This window comes from Lactuca saligna, chromosome 8, assembly GCF_052625555.1.
Source record: "Lactuca saligna cultivar CGN05327 chromosome 8, ASM5262555v1, whole genome shotgun sequence".
Lineage (NCBI taxonomy): Eukaryota > Viridiplantae > Streptophyta > Magnoliopsida > Asterales > Asteraceae > Lactuca > Lactuca saligna.
In genome coordinates, this window is record NC_136424.1 from 145,464,082 (window position 1) to 145,484,942 (window position 20,861).

At 36.6% G+C, this 20,861-nt stretch overlaps 1 non-coding gene across 1 annotated transcript; it reads left to right on the forward strand.

Moving 5' to 3' along the window:
• The first annotated feature begins 9,473 nt into the window (after positions 1–9,473).
• LOC145013540 (small nucleolar RNA R71) lies at positions 9,474–9,580 on the forward strand. The gene has a single exon (XR_013665093.1). It is a non-coding gene; the product is annotated as a small nucleolar RNA R71 (small nucleolar RNA).
• Positions 9,581–20,861: the final 11,281 nt, after the last annotated feature.

Below are 20,861 nucleotides of genomic sequence, written 5' to 3' on the forward strand. Positions count from 1 at the left end.
AAGGGCGGAGAGCGCCCCGATATGAGATGTTTGCATGAGATTGATAGTGATGACTCCGGTATGGGACACCATTTGAGGGGCCCATGCGGAGGCCTTGAGAACAGAGAACCGCAAGAGAGAGCGAGTGATCGGGCAGGTATCGGAGTTTGTTACCGATAGTCGAGGACTTATGACCTTCCAGGGTAGGGTTTGGGTACCGTTTGTGGGCGGAAAGCATACCGTCTTGATGGAGGAGGTGCATAGATCGAAGTTCTCGATCCACCCCAGGGCCACTAAGATGTATTTAGACCTAAAGAAGGAGTATTGGTGGCCTTGTATGGAAAGGGATGTGGCATGGTTCGTAGAGAGGTGCTTGACATGTCGCAAGGTTAAGGCCGAGCACCAGCCCCTACATGGTAAGTTACAGTCGTTAGAGATTCCCAAGTGGAAGTGGGAAAAAATTACCATGGATTTTATCACCAAATTGCTGAGGACTGCTAGGGGTGTCGATGAAATTTGGGTGATTGTGGACATGTTGACAAAGAGCGATCATTTCCTTGCCGTTAATGAGAGCTCTTCTGCAGAGAGGCTGGCAGAATGGTAGGTGAAGAAGGTGGTATCGTGCTCGATTGTCTCAGATCGAGATGTGCATTTCACTTCCATATTTTGGAAGAAATTTCATGAGGAATTGGGTACGAGACTGCATTTTAGTACTGCATACCGCCCACAGACCGACGGGCAGAGCTCGCGAACGATTCAGACACTCGAGGACATGCTTCGGGCATGTGTATTGGATTTCGGTGGGAGTTGGGATACGTATTTGCCCCTGGCTGAGTTTTCCTATAACAACAGTCATCACTCGAGCATTGGTATGCACCCTTAGAGCTGTTGTATGGAAGGAGGTGTTGTACCCCTATTTGCTGGGGCAAGGTAGGGCAACATGTGATGGGTAGTACATAGATAGTGATTCAGACGACAGAGAAGATACAACAGGTCAGACAGAGGTTATTGACCGCTCAAAGTCGCCAGAAGAGTTACGCGGATAGACGAAGATCCAAACTCGAGTTCCAGGTCGGTGATTTCATGCTCATGAAGGTATCTCCTTGGAAACGAGTGATCCAACTTAGGAAGAGGGGCAAGCTGGGACCCCGGTATATTGGGCTATTTAGAATGATCGCAATGGTGGGCAAGGTAGCGTATCGCTTGGAGCTATCTGCGGAGTTGGACCAAATTCATGATACCTTCCACGTGTCGCAGCTGAGGAAGTGTATTGCCGATGAGTCGGCAGTGGTACCCTTAGAGGATATCCAGGTGGAAGCAAATCTAAATTATGCTGAGAAACCGATTGCAATCTTGGATCGGAGGATCAAGGTTCTGAGGAACAAGGAAGTGCCCCTGGTTCAGGTCCAGTGGCAACATCGGAGAGGGTCCGAGCTGACCTGGGAGCCAGAGTCTCAGATGCGGGAGCAGCATCCAGAGTTGTTCGCATCATGAGACTTCCAGGGCAAAGTCAGGTTCTAGTGGGGGATAACTGTAACACCCCGAAATCCAGGTAAGCTTTATGACCCTTTTATTTTGGAGAGTTGGCAAATTAGTCCTTTAAAGTTGTATGGTGGATTAGTGAGTATGATGGGCGTACTGAGGTGTATGCTACGTATACTCACGCGCTTATATTGAACGCGGACTCGGCCGAGTACGCTGGGCGTAGCGAGCCCAGACGCAAACCCTAATTTCTAGCTTTTGCACTATAAAAGGAACATGTAGCCTTTTGCCCTAGACACCATATCCCCTTGAGTGAGTCCTTAGAGAGCTGAGATCCGTGCTTTAGCTTGTGTGTTTGTTTTGAGCTTGAAGTTATCTTTTCAAGGTGAAGAAGAAGAAGAAGGAGCCATTGTTGGAGCTAGAAGTTGAAGAACAAGTGTAGATCCGAGTTCTACAGTGGTTGGAGATCCCTTATAAGGTAAAAAGCTCAAATCTTTTCTTGTTCTTTATAAGTTTTGCTTTTTGGACCATTTCTATGGTTTTTGGTTCAAAGTTGGAGACTTTGTGTGCAAAGAGTCTCCATGATCTTAGATCTGACCTTTTCTAGTGTATATTGTGTTGAGGATTCATAAAAATCCAGTCTTGGACGTGGATCTTGTGTCATGCATGAGTTATAGTCTCATTATGGAAAAGGGAAAGGTGTTTTGAGCACAAAGTGACCTTTACATCCATGCAAAGGCTTAAAGGTTTCAACTTTATGGATTAAGTCACATTAGAGGAGTCAGATCTGAAGTTTGGATGCAAGTCTTAACCGATTAAGACCTAAATGAGATGGATAAGGAAACTAGCATTACACTGGGCGTAATCCCAGTACTCGCAGCGTAAAAGGCTGCGTACCCCGCTTCTTTGAAGACTCCGGGTACACCCAACATACACGTTTGGTATGTGCAGTGTAACCCGGGGGGTTGACTTTTGTTAACTTTTAGGGTTTGGTCAACTTTGGTGTAATTGAGCCAAGTAAGGGGTAAATGGTCTTTTACCTTCCTGAGAGTGATTAGAGGGAATGGTCTAGCCTAGGGAAATGTGTTGATGTTGAGTGTTATTTCATATAATTAGGCGGAGGCTAGATTTTATCCCACGGAGTTCGAGATTTCTGAGATTTACGAGTTACCGAGCTACACGAGGTGTGTCTTCTCACTATACGTTACCTAGAGTGGTGTTATGTGTTTACCAAAGAGTCTTATGTGTTATGTATGAGATTATGTCCTATGCGATATATGTATGTTGTATGATTTTATAGACTGGGCCGAAGGGCCAAAAGATACAGACCGGGCCAGAGGGTCCAACGAGCTATGACCGGACCAGAGGGTCCAACGAGCTACAGGATTGGAGGGTCCCGTTGAGACACATCGACTGGAGGGTCATGCTATAGCCTCAAGTGGCTTATGTGTTGTATGTGGTATTTTGGGGAACTCACTAAGCAATTATGCTTATAGTTGTTGTGTTATGTGTTTCAGGTACTAGCAAGGACCGTGGGAAGGCGCCGACGTGACTTGTACACACTAGAGGAGGGATTTGATTTTGTGATCTTGTGATATGTTATGTTTTGATAACTATGGTTGAATACTTTTGAGAATATTTTTATATAAATTTGGTTGTTGAAAAATGAAAATTTTGTTTTACGTTGTTACAGAGACATGATGATGCTCTAAAGATAGAAAAGATTATGGGAAGGCACCTTATCACCGTGTTGTTTATGATTTATGGTGAAGGTGATCAAGTGGTGAAAGAACCGACGGATGGGTGACCGAATCTCTCCTTCGTAATAATTCCGCAAACTATACTCAGGATTGGAAATGGATCTCCAAAATTGCACATCAAGAAATCACGTAGTAATGTCTCGAACACAACCCTGTAAAAATAAGATGAAATGCGGTCATTTTATTTCCTATTCTGTGTACAACACCATTCGCCAAGCAAACTCACGCATGCTACATTCTTGATAAACACCTCCCAATATAAACACAAGGGCCTAGTTGAACTTTAAGTCAGTCGTCTGTTCTTCAAAACTAATTGTGGCAAAGACTTCAATGTACAACTCTCGATAAACCAGATATTGAATGAAATATAAATTACACCACCCAAACTCATCTCCTACATATAGTTTTGTTCAATATTGCTCTAATTCTGTCATCATACTGTGACAACCCGAAATTTTCTATTACTTTGAAAGCCCAGTCAGTCAACTCAATTTAGTGTCAGACTCATTCGTGCTATCATTTGGCATAAATTAGAGTCTGTTTGAGCATTCTGAGCCTTGTACACTTAAGGGATAAGTGTTGGGGTTTATCTGCAAAAGCTATAGTACAAAGAACAAGCCTAAAACACATTGACCATGAGTTCATGGCCACCACAATGGAGTTTACGGCTGTAAACTCCATGTGGGCCATAAACTCACCTTATATGATGAAGTGTAGGCCATTTGTTTCATTCCTTTCCTTTCCTTGGCTGATCCTCTTTTAAATCCTCTCAAGTATCATCCACATTCCAGCCTTAGATCTTCAAAACTAGTAAGTATTCTTCCTTGACTTGTTGATACAACTCTTAACCTATCATTCTCTCATGATTCCATCCATGAAAATCAGGTTTTCTTAGATCTTCAAGTTTCACCAAGAACACCAAGAACACACACCAGTGTTCTTGGCTAAAACAGACCATTTCAAGCTCGTATATCATAAGTACTCTTGTTCTAACTTGTTATGCACAAGATTAAACATGTGTAGGCCTTAGAAACATTAAGAATCAAGGGTTGGATGAGAGTTTATGGCCAAGGATCTCCCAAGGCCGTAAACTCCCTTTAAGGGTGCATTGATGCCCTAATTTCCTTTCTTATGCCTAGAACTTAGTCTAGAACCAATCACCATTGAACTAGGGACCTTAAACACCAAAAAGACCATGAACATATAGAGTTTATGGCCGTAAACCCATGAGGAATGGCCAATGGTTTGTAAACTCTATAAAGGGGTGAAATTGTTCCTCCATGACTTCCTAAGGCTTAGACTTGAAGTAAGGATGCTTCTTTATGACTTATAAGACCTCGAAACACAAAATGGTACCAATTACCATGAGTTTGCGGTTGTAAACTCATGGGGGAAATGAACTTAGGCCGTAAACTCCATTGAGTGTGGTCCTTGGGCTATAAACTCAAAAGCAATGCCTTATGCTCCTTTGTTGCAACCCAATGGCCTCATAACACTTAGACCAAAGTGTTTTCCGTGCATTAGGGTGTTTATAATTGTCTAATTAGTGTTATAATCACTATATATATGTCTGTATATGTTATTAGGATCATTGTATGTGTTCAAGTCTTCACTTGACACCTAGCACTTGTCTGACACTTCCATACGATCCACTCACTACAGGTGAGTCAATACCCCTTAATTAACCTTTTAAATGTTTTTAAATGCTTTTATGGGGAGGGGGTATACAAGTTGAATCATAGTAGTTATTATATCAATCACATGTGATTAATAACTAGCATACAAATGCATTTACTACACTTTTAGCTGTTTTACCAAGTAAACTTCTTCAAAACAATTTTTCAAATGTTGTTTCATGTTAAACTCTTTATCAAACTGTCCTACACACTATATCTTTCCTTTCAAACTCTGTTACAACTGTGTTTCAAACAAAGGTTTTCATGTATTTCAAACCGTGTTTCATAAAAAAGATTTCTTATACTTTAAACTGATTATATCAATTAAACTGCTTTTAAACCGTTTTATGATTTGACAACAAGTCATCAATTCTTATTATTAAACTATCCAAATGTCTTACAAAACTTCTTTTAAACCGTTATATTATCTAATGCATGTCTATATATGTATAGTTATATAAGTAATGTTTAAAGGACTTAGGACTGCTAGCTTGCTTTAATTCCTTTTCCTTGTTTGGATGTGGCCTTAGGGTATCAGTTAATTTTCTGAATGTCATCTAAATATTAGTTATATCTTATTTATACATATATAGACATAAAGGTTCTACCAGTCAATTCAGTACCTTTGGGTAGCAAAGGCATACTTTTAGTTATATTCGTACATTACTAGTAAATATAATAGGTATAGTTAGGGGATACTAATTTCTATTCCTAGTATAATGAATCACAATAAGAGTCAGTTGATACATGAGTCATTACATACATTACACTAATATATACACTACACTAATACATACACTACACTTATACATACTGTAGAAAGAGACACTAATACATACTATACAATGTAATACTAATACACACTCTTGGACTGACCATCCTACACTTGCCTGCTCGCAACAGAAGGTGTGTTCATCTACGGATGTTCTCAGTTGTACTGTTCGGCGAGTTACCATTCCGTGAATATCCTAGTACCAAAGGATACGATTTCAATAATTATATTATTTTCTTTATTACCTTTATTTTGTGTCACATTCACATAATCGATGAGGTAGACTATATTTGAATAATAATAGTTGTACAAGGGAAAAACCTTCACTTATGTAGAGGTTCAAACCTTCAAAAAAGTCGAGTCTTTGTAGAAGTCTACATTTTATACTAGTTGGAAATATGAGATTTTGTAGGGTTTTCATACTTATACAAACTTTTCATCAAACATTTACAAATCTTTTCTTTATAGTTTTACAAATCAAAGACACTAAAATACTTATGAATTCACAAGCTTAATGTTGATACTCGCTTTCAAAATAACTTGTATTCTCAAGTCACCAATAGACAGGTACGATGACCAGGTTTTGTGAAGACGGAGCAGTCAAGACTCGTCTTTTATTTTGATTATTCATTATGTTGTTTTATTCTATGAAAGAACACACTTGTATTTAAAACTATACTATTAATGCAATGGACGATGTTGTTGTTTGTTTACTACTTTACGTTGTTGTGATACTTTACATGACGTCCTCCGCCCCATAACGTTTCCGCCGTTCCTGGTTTTGGGGTGTGACACATACCCACCCCAATCATCCAAGACCAATCAATCATGGGTGCTAACACAAAATCATGATTATATAACCATCCCAGTTTATTTGAATAATTGTAAGGCATGGATTGCAAAATATTTTATTGGAATCGATATAGTAGAAATACACTATGTACATCAATATGTTCTTATTCTTCAGGAAATGCATGTCTCGGTCTCATGATACTTGAAAATTTAACAGCAAGCAAAACCAACAGCACAACAAAAAAGATTAAGCACTTAAAACAAAACAAGAATCTGGAAACCCAGATTTCACGTTGTGGTGTTGAAAACCATGTCATGAACTCGGTTCGAAATGCAAACCGCCATCGGCCACTTTCAGGTATGTAACTCAAAACCATGTTTGGGGTTTATTTAGGGTTCTATTCTAAGGCTTTTAAACATGCATGCATTAATGATTCACTCGAAAAATCGACTCTATTTTGCAATTTTGCATCAAAAACAAACCCTATCTTCTAATCACTAAAAATCTAAGGAAATTAAAGATTATGGAACTCATAACGCACACCTTTGATGATATTGACGTAATAGAGATGTAGAAGAAAACAAGACTGTGTCCGAAATTGAAGTTGGTGGGGTGGGTGGGTGGGGGACAAGTTCTTAGTTCACGATGTAATGTTGAAAAGAAAGTGTTTACAAAAAGTGACTGATGTTTGAACATAAGCGTTTGTGACTTTGACTGCACCACGTCATGGGCTTGGGCTCATGTCGTTGTATCACAGTGGGCCAAATTCTATGCGATGTTACTATTGGGTTGAATTTTTTAATCCATGTGGTCCATATAAAACTAGTCCTTTTCCTCTTATTTAATTTACGAAATTATTATTATTAGTTTTAAAAAAAATGTTGTTCATAAAAGTATTTTTCCTGTATGATAAGGAACCCATAGTATAATTTGAAAATATATGGAGAGTGACCACAAAAATTTATCCTAAAAATACCAAATAAATAAAAGAAGGATAGAAAATAAAAGGCAAACCGAGCTCGGGTTGTCTCCCGAGAAGCGCTTCTTTTTATATGGAGTCATGAGTAGGACTCCGTATGCCCTATGTGGTATTGGTTGGAGGTACGATCTCCATCTACACCTTCTGTTCCCTCCACCCTTTTTGTATGCTTGCACCCTTATTAAATACACTTTTTTAGAATTTTTTTATTTTTAAATTTAGAATCACCCTCCTTGAGCTTTCGTTTTACCCATTTGTTCTTCACAACAAGTCCAAGTTCTCATTTTAGTTTTTGTAGCTCCTTAGCTTCAATATCCTCCTTATCCAAAGTTGGCTTGCTCGGGTCTAGTTTAATTTCTTCTTCTTCATCACTTGATACCAAACTTTCTTCACTTATTAGGGAGTTTGGAGCTTTAAAAGAAAAGACCTCAAAGACCATTGGAATTGAAGCTCTAGGCTTAGTCCGCTTTACTTGTTCTATTGTTTGAATTTCTTGATCCATCAATTTCTCTAACTCGTCAAGCTCTTTTTCTTCATCCATAAAGAATACTTCATTTTGATCACAATCTTTCTTGAATCCGTCGTGCAGTTCAAAAGTCATTTTGTCATTCTCTACTCGCAAGGTAAGATTTGAGTCAAGAATATCCACCAAGGCTCGCGTAGTATTAAGTAAATGACATCCATGGATAATTCAGACATCTTTTTCCTCCTTCATATCTAGCACCACAAAAGAAATTGGAAAAATAAATTTTCCAATTTTTACCAAAATGTCCTCAATTATGTCTCAAGGATGAGTCACATAACGATTGGCCATATGGATTTTCATTCTAGTAGCCCTCAATTCATGAGGGTTGAGCTTTTGGTAAAACGAATATGGCATTAAGTTTATACTCACTCTAGAATCAGCTAAAGCGTACAACTTCATGTTATTTTGAAATTCACATGGAAGTGTAAGGCATCCATGATCTCGCATTTTCCTTAGTATCCTCTTCATAATGACCATAGAACTTTGCTTACTAAGTATTACCTTGGAGGTCTTCTATAGTTGCTGACGAGTGTCGAGTAAGTCTTCAAAAAATTTGGCATATTTGGGAACTACTACCAAGGATTAAATAAAAGGAGTATTGATCGGAATACCCTTAACTTGATTCATAAACTTGATATGGTGTTGCTCCAGCAGGTGAACTTTGGCTCGCGAAGGAAACGATAAAGGAGGTTGATAAGCTCGAGCATCAGTTTAGACCAGACCAACGGTAATTCAGCAACATTTTTTTCTTCGGTTTTTGTCCGCTTTGGTTGTGATTTGGGTTACTTTTTCTCTTCTTCCAAGGCCTCCAATAACTCGAAAATAATATCTTCTTCAGTAGTGATGGCCATGAGATGTGGTTGATGTTTATTATCAGGATTTTTAGGATGTAACCACTGATTAACCAATGTAGTTAATCACCCGAGATGAGCTTCAATATCTTTTATGGATTTTTGATGACTTCTCATGGTAGCATCAATTGTGTCGTGATGTTTTTTAGAAGCTTCCATGGATCTATGAAGCATTGACTCTAAGTCCACTTTTTTCTCGGGTTGTAGTTTCACCTTTTTATATTCATAATAAGGCCACCATTTATTCTTCGGCTTCCTCCAATCTTCATCACAACAATCTCCACTTGAGTAGTAAACTTGAGCTTTCCTATTCGCGTTTTCATCCAAATGGCAATCTTTCGTCAAATGTGGACCATTGGATTTTTTGCAACCCATATGTATTGCGTGTATGGATTGGTCCATCTTAGTCATTCCTCTATCCATGCTACTTAACATTTCCAATATCATCATGATATCTTCCGAGGCACCATTCTCGATCCCCCTAGCTCCATCATTACAAGGGTTGTGATATTCTTGCGAATGCGTTGAAAATTCTTCGATTATTTCTTTAATTTTAGCGGGAGTCTTCTTTGTTAAAGGTCCTTAAAAGTCAAGAAGTTTCCTTATCGTGAAGTTCACCCCATCATATAATATTGAGACTTCTTGTTGCTTGTTTAGATCATTTTGTGGACAATTTCTTATTAACCCCTTATATCGTTCCCACGCCTTGTATAAGGACTCTTCCACTTGTTGCTCAAAATTTGCTATGTATTTCTTGAGTTTAGAAACTTTTGATGGTGGGAAAAATTGTTGGATGAATTCTTCTTGCATCTGTGCCCAAGTGGTGAATGAACATGGTGAAAGTACCTTCAACCAATCTTTCGTTGTTCCTTTAAAAGTAACAAGAAGTATTCTTAACAAGACAGTATCTCGTGGTACATTAGGAATGTTGAAATAGTCAACAATGTCGTTGACTTTATCAAGGTGCTTGTATGCATCTTCAAAATATTTTTTGGAAACTGGAATATCCTTTAGCGCAGAAAGGATGTGTACCTTAAGCTCGAAGGTAGAAGTAGTGGGAATTGCAGGTTGCACAAGGCCTAGACCCATGTCCTCTTGTATTCTTTTCTTGTATGCCTCGATCTATATGTCAGCAATGTCCGTCATGATGTTTTTTTTTGCATGCTTTCTGGTTCTCTACTTCTCTCGATTTCTGTTTCGTACTCCTAACCAACTTCCTTATTGTTAGGAGTTCTTTCAAAGCTATTGAATGTGCTATCATTTTTTGGAATTTTGCTTGATCCTCCTACTTTATTGTCCTTCTCTTTATGAAAAGATGACTCAGGATATTCAAGTGGTGGTGAGAATTGTGTGTTTGATCCGCAAGTCATATACTACTAAAATGAAAAAAAAATTAAAAACGTAAAAATGAACAAAAGCTAATTAAAAAGTCCTATTGAACGATTACCACGACGTGGTAATAATGCCACCTCGTGGTAGATCAAAACAAGTCAACAGAATGTAAAACTGAAAATCTATAATCATCGAGATCATGTCGTGAGAAGGGACCTCAAGTCGTTAAGTCAATATTTTTTTTCAAAAAAAATTTAAACTTTGCATAAAATTAACTTTTTGCGGGTTTTACCCAACAAAAAGATCGATTAACCTAAAACAATTAAAATAAAAACTGAAATGGTCATTCACCAGCAACGGTGCCAAAAACTTGATGTTCATAATATTATAGATACTAGTTATACCAACTATTTAACTAACTATTACGACTAAGGCAGTAGACCTACTTGTAAATAATATAGCACAAACAGTCGGCTATCAAACTCAGGGAACAGATTCAGTCTACTAACCTAACTACTAAAAGAATATTCTAGAGAAAACAGGTAATAATTAAGAGGGATTTTATCTGATTTTTCAAGTTCATACAAACTTAAACACTTAACTAAACGGTTTTAACCAATATACTAAAAGCACTTTTGTTTAGTTTTGAATCCACCTTTTTCCTACGGTCAATTACTAATTATGGATAATTGAAGTTACTTACAAATTTTTATGTAATTAGTAATTTGAGACCAATTTAGTAATATTTTCACCAATTCATGTACTACCATGTATGGTCATACACAAGCGAAAACATAATTAGTTATTAATTATAGATGGGCTATGTAAAATTTATCTAAACAAACACAATTATGGTAACAATTATTTTCTCCAACATAGTTAAATTTGTTACTTTTATTACTTGATCCAGATATGGTTACTTTTAGCTCTAGCAATTTAATAGACACTAAATCACTAGTCAAACAAGTTCATGTAATTTAATGGTCACTAAGCTACACTTAACTTGAATTTAAGCAACAAAGTCAAAAACTTTAACATGCTACTTCAGGATAATCAAATCCCAGCACAAAACCAACTAATAAAATCCATAAATTGATAAACTAAGTCATAGAGTCAAGGTTTCATCTAGATAATCGAAATCAAACAAGTTTAGCTATTCATCACTAAAATTAAACACACAAATTTAGTAATAATAGACCTGATTTGAATAAGCAAACCGAATGGATGATTTGTTCTTCAATTTCTCCTTCTTTTAGTGATTTTTCCTTCCTAGGTATGATTTTTGCAATTTTTAACTTCTAAAATCATATATCTTCGACTTTCTCTTCTCCCAAAAGCTCCCTCAATCAATAATTCAAAGGATTTTATATATTTTGCAAAAGACGTGGCTCACGACATGAAATACAGGTCTCACGTTGTGATCTTAGAAAATATCCGTAGTGTGCAAAGATTTTGCCTTCCGTATGCTAATATTTTTGAATTTTCACACATCACGTCGTGACTTTGAGTAGACACGTCGTGATCTCGGTTTTTCAGCTAAAATGTTATTCTTTTAAGCTCCAAACCTCCAAAATTCGAATCCTTGTCATTTCTGGACCATATTCTTCAAGGGTGTCTTTATTAACTAAAAAATACAATTTAATTCAATAAGTATCACATATTATTGTTATTAATCAAAATATTAGTTAAAATGTAATAAAATATTGCCTAAAAATGTGTGTAAATATGGAAATATCACCCATTGATAACCTATGGGTCATGGGTTATATGGTAGTTGGATATAGTGTCATGCTAAGATCCATAGATGACGTATTGGTCATTAGTGTCATGGTAAGACCCATACATGACATATGGATCATTGGTCATGTTCATTGGCTTATAGTTACTTATAGTGTCACGTTAGATTGATGGAAGACATAAGGGTCATTGGTCATGTGCATTGGGTGGTAGTTGCTTATTGTGTCATGGTAAGACGCATAAATGACATGTGGGTCATTGTTTATGTGGTAGTGGCTTATAGTATGATGTTAAGACCCATGGATGTCATATGGATTATCAGTCATGTTCCTTGGGTGGTAGGTTCTTCTACTATCATGGTAAGGCCTATGCATGACATATAGGTCATTCATCATGAGAATTGGGTGGTAGTTGCTTACTGTGTCAAATTAAGACCCATAAATAACATATAGGTCATTGTTCGTGTGGAAGTTCCTTATAGTGTCATGATAAGACCTATGGATGGCATGTGGGTCATCAATCAAGTTCATTAGGTGGTGAATGCTTATAGTGTCATGGTAAGACCCATGGATGAAATATGGGCCATGAGTCATGTGCATTAAGTTATAGTGTCATGTTACGACCAATAGATGACAAATGAGTCATGGGTCATGTGTATTGGGGTATAGTGTCATGTTATGACCAATAGATAACATATATGGTTCACAGGACATGTGCATTAGGTGGTAGCGGCTTCTAGTGTCACACGAAGACCAATGGATGATAGATGGGTCATGGGACATGTGCATTGGGTTATAGTGTCATGTTACGACTAATAGATGACACATTTGTCGTGGGTCATGTATAACGCCTACGTTTTGTCGCTAAGAATTAATAAGATTATGTAATAGTTATGGCCAGCAATTGTAACCTATTTGATGTAATAAAGAATTATTGTGTTAGTATTATGTGTTTCATGATTATTATAATATAATAAAAAAAACAAGCCGAATTGACCGTAAATCGTAAAAATATGTGTGCCAAAATATATATTATTATATATTTGTAAAGTACACGTTGTTCCGTTCCCAAAAAATATAAATTTCATAGAAATCCAACTCTATATGAATTAGATATGATTTTTATAAGATATAAAAGTCAGGCATGCACAACGAATGTGTGATGTAAAAAGTTATGAACAGAATGATTGACTTTTAGCTAAAGCCACCAAAAAGAAAATAGTAGTACTGTTTTAGATATGAATCTTGAGAAAAAGAATGCCAAAAATGGAGTTCATACAAGTGAGTTATGATTTTAGCAAAATCGTTTAATTTTATAAAAATATGGACGAAAAATAAAGTCAAAAATTCGAAATTTAAATCGTCACTTTAGCACTTGAGTGCATAGTTACTTTCATCTTACACATGGATATGAAGTATTTAATATAAATTAAATGTTATATGTGCCTATTATCTATGTTGGATGAACGAATTATTCATGTATTAGTTGATTCAAATTGTATATTTATTTTGTACCTATAATTATGTTGGGTAAAGATGGGTAGATGAAAGATGATATAGATGATGAAAGATGAAAGATGAGATAAATGATAAGATGCCTTGACTTTAAAGATGATCCAATCGTTTATCGGAGTATAGATGACGACCATTGACTATTCTAGACAATACTGTGGAACACTGGTAGGCTTGCAACCTATAGGTTTTTTTTTTTACCAAAGTGTTCACCAGGTGCACTCCATTCCCCTCATGGTTGCCTTAATGAAATATATTTTTTAGGAATACCCTAAAAATTATTGTCTATCCTGAAGATGATCCTTAGGATAGGTCCCTTAACTTAGATGCTTTAGGGACGAAAACTGAGGATAATGGGAAAGGGTAATCAAGTTGAATGATTTGATGAAAATAAATTATTTAATTATCGTTGGTTGAAAACCCTATGTGCTAACCATGTTCCCAAGCCTGAACCACTCAGTTTCTTATATTACATGTAGTGGCACAAGATCATAGTTGTGATAATCAGATGAGAGATTTATGGATTACTGGACAGTAGAATAATAGATATTTGTAAGGCCTATGTTAGTTCCATTTATGCTTATGTACTGTATTAACAATGACATCCCAACGTTTTATTATAATTAAAATAAATTTCTTCGGAAATGATTTGATAATATCTTTATCATATTTGGGGAACAAATTCTGCAATATTATTCTTCAAATGGATAGTTTAATTTTTAAATAAAGCATAAACAAATCAGTTTTTTTCTGGCCGTGAAATTAGGGATGTCACAGTTGGTAGCAGAGTATTAGTTTAAGAGAACTAGGAATCTGTATGAGTTCTAGACTTAAACTTAGAATGCTAAGCGATGATTGTGAGATGAGTGACTGCTATATTTAGGAAATACACCTGAATAGACATGAGCACTAGCTTATTTTATGAAAGATGCCGAAATTGCTTTTATGTGCTAAATTGTAACACCCATAAAAATCATGCCAATTTTAAACTTTTTAAAACATTTTAAAAACCAACGATTATTACAAAACTCGTTTTCAAAATAGTATGATGTCAAAGTATCCCAGAATCAATCATAAAATTATGAAATATGAGGAGCTCTACGATCACGCCTTCGTCTTCCCACGATCATCAGAGGTACCTGAAACATAATCAACAACTATAAGCCAGAAGTTTAGTGAGTTTCCCCAAAATACCAACGACATACAGATATAACCATATCATATAAACATATACAACATTCATAATGAGTCATCAGTCTGAATGGACCGCCTCACAAGCCATTAATCTACCTGGACCGCTGTGACAACCCGAAATTCTTTCCGTCATTGTAACTCGTTCCGTCAATAAAATTCGTCGTTTTCGAATTGTTTCCATTTCGTTATTAAATTAAGTCATTAAATTTAAGTCGTTTATTACAACTTAATGGGTGCTCAAACACGTTAATAACTCAAGAAAATATTCCAAATTAACAATGAGAAAATTCTTAGTTTCGACCATATTGGATTACGACAACTTTACCGGGTGCGACCAAAAGCCTCATCTAACGTTAGTATCGGGTAGAATACCACCATGTCCCAAACTTGATTCATATTTAAAGTTCAAAAGACTTCCATTTGAATCTTTTTCACCCTCTCTCACTACTCTCTCTCCACAATCTCATTCTTGGTCCAAAATCATCAATTTCAAGCTTCAAATCATTAAGGTAACCATCCTAACTTGTAGTATAACCTTATCAGCTTCCAAATCCGTGTTCAAACTATGAAAATGGACCATCAACATGTGTTTATGGCCCTGGAACACTCATGGGCCGTGAACACATATAAAATGGGTTTTGGAGCCCAAAAACCCTCCAAATCGCTTATAGAGATTGGATACGACTTAAGGACTCATTGGAATGGACTTGGAACACCTTGAACTCAACATTTGTGGAGTAAACAAGAGTTTACTGCCCAAGAACATGCTTGGGCCGTAAACTCCATATCATGGGCAGTAAACTCAATTTAAAGTGTTAAGATGAAACTTAAACACATCATAAGCCTTGGATTAAAGTCTAGAAGCAACCACAATCGATTTAGGGGCCTTAAACTTGATTAAAACCACTCCTATAGGAGATTACAGCCGTAAAATCCCCAAGGATAGGTTCCTGGGCTGTAAACTCCTATACCTTAGTCAAATGATGCCCTAAATCCATTCCATGGCTTGTAAAATAAGTTTATTTCACATGTGATTGATCTAAGACCACCAAAACATAAAAAGAAAGGGTCCTTAGGAGCTTACGGCCGTAGACTCCTAGTTTACAGCCGTAAACTCCCTTTGATGGTTGCTTTGGTGGTTTAATTCCTTCCTATGCCTTAGATTAAATCCTAGCAATATTCCCCAAGTGATATTTGACCCTTGAGAACCTTAAAACCCATCATCCATGAGTTCACGACCATGAATTCATGTGGACATGGTCTTAGGGTCAAAAACTCCCTAAGGAGTTTACTCTTGAAGAGCAAACTCATTTTCTAAGCCCTATTCGTCCATAAATGCCACCCGAGTCACTCCAAACACTTGATTTGAAGTGTGTTCACGTCTTGAAGTGTATAATCACATCTAATTAGTGAATTAAAGTCTAATTAGATATATTTGCGTATCATTCCATATTACATAGGAACCTCACGCGTTATCAAGCCCCAAACCGACACATAGCATCCAAACCGATATGTTTTCTCAACTGGTGAGTAGGAATGGCAATGGGGCGGGGCATGGTGTCCCAAACCCGAACCTGATTTTGACATATGTACCCGAACCCGACCCGATACCCGACTGGTTTCTTATCGGGGTGCCCCGTCGGGGCAGAAACTTTCCCCAAACCCGACCCTAAACTCGAAACCCGATAATTACCCGATAACCCGACCCTATAACCTGAAATATGGCAGAAAAAAAAGAAGGAAAAACTACAAATACATAATGATAAATTAAGACGTTGCATAGGCTTAAAATACCAAATAAGTTCTTAAATCATTTAACCAAATATAAATTACTAATAGTCTAAGATTGTAACATCAACCAACCAACCAAAACATCCAAGTACACAACATGAAAAACGAATTCATCACAATAATACATTACCAATTAACATTAAAACAAAGTTACAAACTCAAAATCAAACAAAATCATCCAAACTTGTTGTCCCGCTTTCTTTAGTGTTTTCCTACAAAATATTAAACAAACTCAAAATCAAACAAAATCATGGAAACGATAATATTAATATTTTTAGAAGTGTCGTTTTACCTCTTCCACATCATAATCAAATTCAACAGAACAACAATATGCCTCGGTCTCTTCAGACCAAGTTGCTGCATAAAATTAATATTATTAATATGCAAAAAAAAATCACAATTTCATATAATTAATATAAAATAGTATACTACCTCGAATTTCATTCAACAACCGACTTTGAGCACACATTAAAGCCTCCAATGTCTTTGGATGAAGTCGACTACGATGAGGACTTACTAATCTTCCACTAGTGCTGAAAGCTGATTCCGAGGCAACAGTGGAAACAGGAATAGCTAATATATCTTTAGCTATCCTTTGTAGTGTCGGGTACTTAATCCCATTTGTTTTCCACCATGCCAACAAATCAAGTTCCATATCTTTAGGCAACAATTTCTCCTTCAAGTAGTTATCCAACTCACTCATACCTCCTGATTCATCATCATCTCTAGTAATAGAAGCAATATCCGATAAGAGCTTTTTGAATCCAACACGATGACCGGAAGAGATACTAGAACCAAATGAAGATGAACCAGGAACTGAACCACCATAAAAACCTAATGTTTATTATAAAAATGTTAATAATTTAAGATATGATCTATTTATTACACAGACAATAAGAAGAATATAATACCTTCACTCTTCCTTTTTTTAGATGCATTACTTGACTCGTACTCTTGAAACAAAGTTTGGACAAACGCCTCCAAATTTTGATATTCAATCTTTGCCTTTTCTTCTCCATAAAGCACAGGAAAAAGTAACTCCACAAACTTTAATTTGTATCGTGGATCTAAAACCGCTGCCATTCCCATTATCCCATGAATTACAGACCAATACTTATTGAACTTAGAAACCATTTGGTCAGCCATCATCTTAATCTCCTCAATAGGAGATTTCGTCCACTCACGCAAAGAATACCCAATCTCACATATCAAAGGAAAGAAAACATTAGCTGTAGGATACTTTGAACCAGAGAACATAACAGTCACCTCATAAAAAAGTTGTAATCTTTCACAAATATCACTAGCCAACTCCCAATCGTTTTCTGTAGGAAAACATGTATACTTCGAGTCTCTTGTCTTTACCCGATTGAAAACCTCTTTGTAGCTTATAGCAACACTCAACATCAAGAATGTAGAGTTCCACCGTGTCTTGCAGTCAAGTATCAACTTCTTTGAGTATGGTATTCCCAACTGTTCTGCTGCTGTCACAAAATTTTGCTCCCTCTTTGGTGATGCAGACCAAAATGCAACACTCTCTCTGATTCTCTCAATCTCAAATTTAATGAGAGATAAGCCATCTTGGACAATAAGATTGAGAATATGTGCGCAGCAACGCATATGAAACAAATCACCATTCATCATTAGTGATTTTAGAGGAAGTTTCTTTAATAATATCCTGATAATTGCATCATTTGTGGTGCAATTATCCACAGTAAGAGTTGACACTTTCCTATCAAGATTCCAATCACACAAAGTAGCATAAAGTATGTCGGCAAGAACATCAGATGTATGCGGACAAGGCACGTAAATAAACCTGTTTAAGAATATATAAATATATATGTTAATATTAACATATAAATAATAAGTACGTATAAATTGTAGTTAAATAAGTATAATATACCTCATAATTCTGCTTTGCAAGTTCCAGTTTTGATCTACAAAATGTGCTGTCATTGCCATAAATCCTTTTTTTTTGATGATTAGATGTCCACATATCAGTAGTAACTGCAATTCTGCTTTTGGTCTTTGCTAACAAACTCATAGTTTTATCCCTTTCGTAATCATAAATTCTTTTGATGTCGTCCTTGATGGTGTTTCGACAAGGAACCTTAAACAAATGTTGAAGACCTCCCATAAACTTCCTAAATCCATGATGCTCTACAATTGAAAGCGGATACTCATGCACAATAATCATTTCAGCCAAATCCTTCCTAGAAGTATCAGCATTAAATGTATAATTTGAAACATGCGTTGTAGTACCATCTAATTTCTTTTTTTCTTGCACCAAGATAGATTGACGAATATCTGGATAAGGTTTGTGTAAACAACGCTGATAATGTGCAAGTAAATGTTTTGTGCCATTCTTGCTATCTGCACCCAACACTTTAGAGCAATGTTTACATCTTGCTTTAACTTCATCATTCAATTTAAATTTTATAAAATGTTGCCATGCCGGTGAACGTGTTGCCCTTTTCGAACCAACAACTTCATCTCCATCTTCATCAAAAATTGTATCATTAATATTTGTTCCATCTTGTTGATCCACAGAATCAGTATTTTGTTGATTAGAACCCGAACCTCCCACATCTTGACGACTTGCAGTTGGAGCATGATTTTGACTAGTTGAATTCATATTTCCTGAAAATATTAGTTTACCTATCAGGACATTATTTTTAACCACACAAATGAAAAGGATACAGCGATACAGGGTCACAGTGAGCGATTGAAGAGAAATTACTTTACAGATTCTAAAGGTTCAAAAATCAAAACGTTATTCAGATTTCTAAATAAGAAATTGATTTTAAGAAATTGATACAGGGAATGAAAGATACAGATTACAGTAGGACTGTAGGACATATATTCTAATTGATTTCAAGAATCCAAATTACCACAGGGAATGAAAAAGATACAGGGTCACAGTGAGCAATTGAAGAGAATGATACAAGTAGTGATCAATTACATATGCTCAATTTCAAGAAAAATGAAGAGAATTAAAGAAAGATGCGATCGTTACCTATGATTGTTTCTTGTGCGTGAGCGTCACTGTGTGGCGTCAATCGAAGACAAATTCATTCGATTTGTGGGTTGCGTATCGTCTGTCGTTGCCCAAATGCCCGTTGGTCGCACTGTCGTCTATCGCAGGCTTGTAGCTTGCGATTTGATTTTAGTCGATTTGGAATGTCGACTCGGCAATTTGGAATGTCGGCTCTTGGTCTCGGCTGTAACCTAGAAGAGTAGATTAGTAGAAGACGAAGAGAAGAGTGAGAAGTGTGATTTGTGAACGAGTTTTGTTAGGGCTGAAGTGTAATATTAATATATACATATATACATATATATATATATATATATATATATATATATATATATATATATATATATATATATATATATATATATATATATTCGGGGCGGGGCGGGTCGGGGCAGACACAACCCACTCCCTGACCCGAACCCAGAAAAATACCCGATAAGAACCCAATACCCGGCCCGATACCCGATAGTACTGACCCGACCCGACCCGAAAACTTCGGGAATCGGGTTTCCCCGTCGGGTTCAGGTTTTTTTACCATCCCTACTGGTGAGTTCATACCCCTACGCCTTTTCCGTGTTTTCAATGTTTTCAGAGGGGGGGGGGGGGATACAAGCAAACTATAAATGTTTTCTAAATATAAAACTGATGAAATTCTATAAATATCTAGCAAACTCTTAGATATATTTACCCCTTATGTATTATGCGGAGCATAAGGGATGTTTTATCGAATCGAATGACATGGATTTCAACTACGGTAAAGGAAACAATCAAACCAATCAAATTACTATACGAATAATTTGGGATCTTCAGTTCTTGTTTTACAGAAACAGATTTCATGCCAAGTTAATAGATAAACTATATCTGATTTAGTTTATCTCTGTTTAATTTAGAATATCATGCCATATAATTTCATTGTATTAAACTGTTTTACTGTATGATGTATGATAACTATCGATATACCGTGAATAATTTAATACTAGCTTGTGAGATGTATCTTCATTAAACCCTGTGGGTTCTCAGTAAATACTCCCCAGAAGTGTAACCAGAGTCTCTTGGAGGGAGAGCGTGGAATTTGTGAATAGATCTATTCGGGACTGACAATCCCACACCTAAACTACTAGCTACAGTTAGGCGGGCACACCTGGGGTGACAAATTCTGGATATCCTCCAACGCCTGAAGAACGTCAAGGAGGTCTCGTGGTCATATTAGCATGGTTACCCGACTCATAATACATATTAATATAAGTTTATTCATGGATTTTCATATCTGTCTTTGATCTATAGAATTTATATCTAGTACGGGATGGTATTTCCATAGTTTTCAATCTATAGATTTTATATCTAGTACGGGATGGTATTCCCATGGTTTTTATATCTAGTACGGGATGGTATTCCCATGGTTCTTATATCTAGTACGGGATGGTATTCCCATGGTTCTTATATCTAG